The sequence below is a fragment of the Chlorocebus sabaeus genome, chromosome 22 (assembly GCF_047675955.1).
Source record: "Chlorocebus sabaeus isolate Y175 chromosome 22, mChlSab1.0.hap1, whole genome shotgun sequence".
Classification (NCBI taxonomy): Eukaryota; Metazoa; Chordata; class Mammalia; order Primates; family Cercopithecidae; genus Chlorocebus; species Chlorocebus sabaeus.
In genome coordinates, this window is record NC_132925.1 from 20,489,282 (window position 1) to 20,496,239 (window position 6,958).

At 38.5% G+C, this 6,958-nt stretch overlaps 1 pseudogene; it reads right to left on the bottom strand.

Annotated features, from left to right (window-relative positions):
• Positions 1–1,828: 1,828 nt before the first annotated feature.
• On the bottom strand, positions 1,829–2,367 carry LOC103228685 (small ribosomal subunit protein uS13 pseudogene; annotated as a pseudogene).
• Positions 2,368–6,958: the final 4,591 nt, after the last annotated feature.

The following is a 6,958-nucleotide window of genomic DNA, read 5'->3' on the forward strand; positions in this document are numbered from 1 at the left end:
AAGTCCCAGTCTTCATCAAGCTTACATTCCCATGTAACTGACAGTCAATAACAAAGTCAACAAATAAGTTTTATAATTTGAGGCAATAACAAGTTATATGAAGAAAAATAAAGCTGGGATGGAGTATAAAGAATGGCGGGGTGCTTTTGTGGCTTACATATGATTTGTTTGTCTCCTTCAAGTCTCATGTTGAAATTTGGTCATCAGTGTTGGAGGTGGGGCCTAGTGGGAGGTATTTAGGCCATGGGGGTGGATCCCTCATGAATGGCATAGTGCCATCCTCATTAGTTTGCACTCTATCAGTTCCCCAGAGAGTTTTCCTGAGAGCTGATGTTGAAAAGGACTGGGCACCTCCCTTTCCTCTTTTGCTTCCTGTCTCACCATGTGATCTCTGCACATGCCAGCCCCCCTTCCCTTTCCACTGTGAGTAGAAGCAGCTGGAGCCCCTCACCAGAAGCTGATGCTGGTGACATGCTTCCTATACAGCCTGCTGAACAGTGAGCCAAATAAACCTCTTTTCTTATAAATTACCCAGCCTCGTGTATTCCTTTATAGCAACACAACAGGCTAAGACAGATGGGGGAAAGCACCACTCTCCTGAGGGTGGTCCTTTCCCAGAGTTGCTCCTCTGACTGCCCTGGGGAAAATAGCCCCTGACCGTCTGCCCATCCCTCTCTATCATTATCAGGCATTATAGTGTTTATATATTTCCAAAGCCTTTAGCTCTGAAAGGAAAACCTTATCAAAGAAGAGATGGGGATGGAGGTTTACTCCCTCACTTTATATTTGTATTTTGTCTCCATTCTTCCAAAAACCTAGGATCTCAATTTCTGAGCTTTTGCCAAACTTTCTTGGAGTATCCTGTGCTTCATTTGTCATAACCAATGTGGAGAAAACCTTTACATAAATCAGTGTTTGATTTCTAGTGCAGGTGTTAACGTAGGAAAGACTGAAGGACATTTTATAAAGCACATAAAACCCTGTGGATGGAAAGCCTCTGCAGCTGTATACACAGGAAAGTGAAGGGTGGGGACTGATTATTAAGCAATATCAACTTTGGCTATTGATGTGATACCAACTCCTTAGTGATTTCTGTAATTCTCCAATCTCCTTTGCTTGGGAAGCTGCAACCTCTGATTGCACTAACTTCCAGTTTATTGTTGAAATGGGAGGCTTGGTCATGGTGCACTCCTCATCGTTTCGTTTCTAGAGAAGCTCATTAATCAAGGATGTATTAATTGTATCTTGGATGTGGATTGATAAGGTGAAGCAAAAGTCAATGGATGCTATGGGAACAATAAAAATAAATGCTGAGAAGTGGGAAATTCTCCCAAAATACAAGAAAATGATAGATTAAAAGTATGAAAGAAAAGTTAATACACATGAAGAATATATCTAGAAATTCTATATTCTGTTTCATATGCACTCCAGGTAGAGAAAATTGAGAGAATAAAGGATAGGCATGAAAGAATACAAGAGAATATCCCTTAATGGCAAGGAAGAGAGATGTTTGCTTTAAGCTTGGAAGGGTGTTTCGAGAGATTTGCAGTGGATAGAGTGGATTTCTGGTAATAAAAATTTAAAAGCTTAATCCTGTCTTATATTTTTAGGTTCAATTTGTGAATTTGTTATTCTAAGTCTAGCAAATTTTAACACTCATTTTAAAGGAGTCTTTAATGTTTGAATATAATCTTAAATAATTAGATTTCCTTTAAGCATTTTATTTTATTTTATTTTGTGGGAGACTGGAGTTTTATTATTACTCATGTCAGTCTCCCTGAGTATTCAGGTATCAGAGTTTTTTGTTTTTTTGTTTTTTTTTTAGGTATATAAACTATTTATTGACAAGGCCTACAGACTTATTTCTTCTTGGATACACCCACGGTGCGGCCACGGCGGTCAATCGTCTTGGTGTGCTGGCCTCGGACACGAAGGCCCCAGAAGTGGCGCAGCCCTCTATGGGCCCGAATCTTCTTCAGTCGCTCCAGGTCTTCACAGAGCTTGTTGTCCAGACCATTGGCTAGGACCTGGCTATATTTTCCATCCTTTAAATCCTTCTGTCTGTTCAAGAACCAGTCTGGGATCTTGTACTGGCATGGATTCTGCATAATGGTGATCACACATTCCACCTCATCCTCAGTGAGTTCTCCCGCCCTCTTGGTGAGGTCAATGTCTGCTTTCCTCAACACCACATGAGCATATCTTCGGCCCACACCCTTAATGGCAGTGATGGCAAAGGCTATTTTCCGCCGCCCATCGATGTTGGTGTTGAGTACTCGCAAAATATGCTGGAACTTTTCAGGGATCACTAGAGACGTGGCGGCAGCACAAGTGGCGGCGTGTAGGCCTCCTGTGGAAGAGGGGTATCAGAGTTTTTAAAGACAACTTGGTGGGCAAGGAGAAGCCACCAAGGAGTGCTGATTGGTCAGGTCAGAGGTGAAATCATAGGGAGTTGAAACTGACTTCTTGTGCTGAGTCAGTTCCCAGATTGGGGGCTGCAAAATCAGATGAGCCAGTTTATCAATGTGGGTGGTACCAGCTGATCCATCAAGTGCAGGGTCTGCAAAATATCTCAAGCACTGGTCTTAGGCTTTACAATAGTGATTTTACCCCCAGGAGCAATTTGGGGAGAGTCAGAATTTTGTAGCCTCTAGCTACATGATTCCTAAAACATAATTTATAATTTTGTGGCTAATTTCTTAGTGCTATAAAATCAGTCTAGTCCCCAGGCAAGAAGGGGATTTGTTTTGGGAAAGGGCTATTATCATCTTTGTTTCAACCTATAAACTATAAGTTCCTCCCAAAGTTAGTTGGGCCTGCACCCAGGAATGAACAAGGACAGCTTGGAGGTTAGAAGCAAGTTGGAATTGGTTATGTCAGATCTCTTTCACTGTCTCAGTTATAATTTTGCAATGGCAATTTCAATCCCAAAAAGCCCTTTGGGTTTTATAGTGCCTCATCTTCAGGTGTTGGCTAATGAAGATAGAAAAAGGGCAAAGACCAGTCTAACTTCTTCCTGTTGACCAGGGGCATGTGGGAGTAGGTGTTGATCCCAAGGTGAAAGGAGTGGAACCACATTGCAACTGTCAGAGCATACTCATGCAGGCCTGGCTGAGATTCCAAGGCTTGCATGATAAAGGTGTTATTATTGTCAACTATAGTTTTAGTACCACATTTAAGGGAACAGCATACTATAAGGTAAAAAAATGAGTACCAGAATAACGAATACAATTCCCAGTTTTAAAAGTAAAGATTTGAAAGCATTAGTTTGGGAACTTGTAGCCTGCCAACAGTTTAGAATTTAGGCCAAACTGCTGGAAAAAGTCAAGCACAGCTAACATCAGGTATACTATAGTTTTTTGAAACGTAAGTTTTCTCTCTCCAGTCCCTGTTTTTATTAAAAACAAATCATGGGCTAGGCGCGGTGACTCATGCCTATAATCCTAGCACTTTGGGAGACTGAGGTGGGCAGATCACCTGAGGTCAGGAATTCGAGACCACCCTGGCCAACATGGCGAAACCCCATCTCTACTAAAAACACAAAAATTAGCCAGGCATGGTGGCACACACCTGTAATCCCAGCTACTTGGCAGGCTGAGGCAGGAGAATCGCTTGAACCCAGGAGGCGGAGGTCGCAGTGAGCCGAGATTGCATCACTGCACTCCAGCCTGGGCGACAGAGCGAGACTCCATCTCAAATAAAACCAAAAACCAAAAACCAAGAAACACACAAAAACAAATCACGGTAGGACTAATGTGTTTACAAAATAAACTTTAGTCTTATTATACTTGACCTGATCATTTGCATGAAGTGCAGCAAGAATACTTATTTTCCACATAGGCTTTTAAAATCGGTTTTGATGGACCTCTGTTCCATAAGGACTATCAGATAAGACTTTTTTAAAACTGAGCCTAGCCATGGATTTGTATCCTCAAATACTTACGAGTTGGATAAATTCTTCTCCTCTTGAGATCCCAAGACAACTTGGGGGTTTTGAGTCTGTCAGAAAGTGATATTCTTTACTCACCACAGGTCAAGAACCCTGTACAAGGGGCTGCATAGACAGGGTATGAGGACAGCTTTCCCAAGGGGCTTGTATTGGCTTTACAAGTCAGATTTGATTCCTTAAAGGAAAGCATACTATTCCAGCCAAAGCTTTGGTAAACTAACCAGTTTTTCTCACGGTGTTCCATTGCAAAAGAAAACATTCTTATTGCACTTATGCAAATAACTATATTGACATAAGTTAAGAATGTTCACAAATAGTTTCCAAATTCTAGAGAAAGCAGGTAGAGAGAAACACATATGCTCCAAATTTTGTTTACAGGAGTATACCTTACTCAATTGTTAAAAGCTGTAAACAGCTTAAAAGAAAAGTTTTCTTGGCTCTGAGAAACAAAAAGGATCAGCAATGTTTTTAGCAAAAAGTCAAAAAAAAGATTACTTCAGTCTTCTATTAGTTCAGTCCATGCAGTTAACTTCTGTTGTGCTTCATATTCATGAACTTTTCAGCTCTCCATGAGAGTTCTGAAAATTTTGCCTCTATCCTAATGTCACAATCTCCAAAGTTATCAGAAACCTGCATTTAAGAGCACGTGTTAGAGTTTTATTGCTGATTGTAAAATCACCATTTAAAGAGGAACAAAACAAAATAACAGTTGTCTATAGATGACAAAAAGTCTTGAGGCAGCCACAGTTAAAGACACAATTGACAAGGAAACGTGTTACCTCTGTGGCACACAATAATTTAACATAATATATATAACACTTATAATTATTACTGATAACATATATTAAGTCATATCAGAATTATAGAAGTTTCACATAATTTTGGAACATATACCAACAACACATTTACATAAACATAACCCAAAGAAAGCCAAACACCATTTCTTATTAGGCAATGCTTACTGTATTATTTTTATACCAAATAAACCAAATATATCACATAATATCTAAAAGACATAATATCTAAAAGATTAATTATGTCAGAACAAGATATACTTTATAATTTGGTTTTGGAAAGTTTGTCAAATATCAAAGGTTTGAAACACTGGATATCACAAAATAGAATCCCAGGTCACCATAAGTCATTCATTGGCTGAAATGGTAACTCCAAAATTTTTAAAAATAAAAACCTTTACTGTGATAGGAGATTTAGCTTTCCAAACAACAAGACCCAATGAAGACAGAATGAAGCCAACTGAATCTGTCTCTTCTCTCTCCCCTCCCTTTTTAAAAATTTTTTGTAGTTTACTCCAAAGGCAAACAAAAATCTTTAATTTTCTCTCAATACTACATAAAAATTTTTCAAAAGAGGAAACCACATTTCATGTTTGCATTAGTGCATCTTTAATGCTTAAGCTAGGCTTTAAATAAAATTTTATAAATCTATCCAGTTTTAATTAGTTTGACCATAAAGTAAGATTTTCATAAACTTTTTAGAACCCTTTATAATTTTCTGTTAAACAGCAGATTAATTTTCTAAACAAACCCTGCTATTCAGACACATGGCCCAAACTCTGGCTCTGTATTTTATTTTAATGTTCAACCTACAGAAAAAAAATTAAATAATCCCCTTCAAATCCTAGCCAACTTGCTCATGCCTACAGAACTTTCTGCAAAAGATCAACCCATCATAAACCCTTTTCAACTTGCTTAAGCCTTCAGTTTTGTCCTGTTACTCTTATAGGTTAAGACAATCTTTAAAACCCTCTGAACTAGACAAAATTACATTCCCTTTAACAAAAACCATATTCCCATGTCTTCTTTTATCTTTTACCAAAAATACTTTCTACTTTTCTTACCTACCTTTACATAAAACTCTTTCTCCAGTAATCTCAACTATGTTAACTCTTAGCAACTTTTAATTTTTATGAGAAACCTGATAAGTAAGCAGTTTTAATTGTGTACTAAATGTGGAGCCTAGGACATCAGACAGAAGTACAGATAAGGCCTGACTCTTCCCAGCATAGCTGGGAGCATGGCTAATTCCGCATGTCCCCAGGCCTTATCTAGAATCTCCAGTGGCTCCAAAGTAGATAAGTTGAACAATTTTCAAAAGTCAAAGAAGCAGTTTATGAACTTAAAGTATTTAGCAAACCTGATATCTGACCTAATTTAGACCAAATGTTTAAAGTTAGAAGACATTTTTATTTTACCAAAAATATTTAAAACTCTCTTTATTTCTGAAAGATTACCAAAATCACGTGAAGAAGGCATTAAAAAGTTTCTATTTTTCTGACAAAATATTTGATTTAAGTGCTTATTTTTCTAAACCAATTAGTCAGAGCTCTTTTATCTAAACATCACACACCCTACACGTACAAATTCACAGACAGGCAGACAGAAGATCCAGTAGTTGTAAGATTTTTCATTTGCCAGTTTCTTAGTTGGATTACTAGCTTCAGGGTGGAGCCCTTGGAGGAACAGGTCAGGAAAGCACACAGCTTTTGGGCCTAATAAGTAGGCACAGATGGAAGGCAAAAATATATCCTCCAAATTAAGGGTGTCATTTTTATGCTATATCCTGGATCCCCCCAAAAGAGGGAAATACTACAAGAGAAGATAGTGCAATGCTTTTACTGTGCTTTTCATTGCAAAGCAACCCAAAGCCCACTTTGTAATCAGCCCATCCCCCATGGGAATCTCATCTCTTAGTGGAGGGTGGAGATATTTTCATACCTTCCAGGTGGCCAAGAGCATGCTTCTCTAATCCAAACATCAAAGAACCAAGCATCCCTTCTAACTATTAGCCATCCCTTTAAGTATATTTCCTACCTGTATTACACACCAAGGCTAAAAGGTCTCCCATAATGCAGTGTAATTTTTGATACCCCCCCAAAAATAGAAAATGTTAGGTAATGTAGTGTAAAACAGAACAGAGCCTTAGATTTTGAGAGGGATTTATTCTCTTTCAATTCCTGGGATTCCATGAGGAAAACAAGTTTTTCCCAGA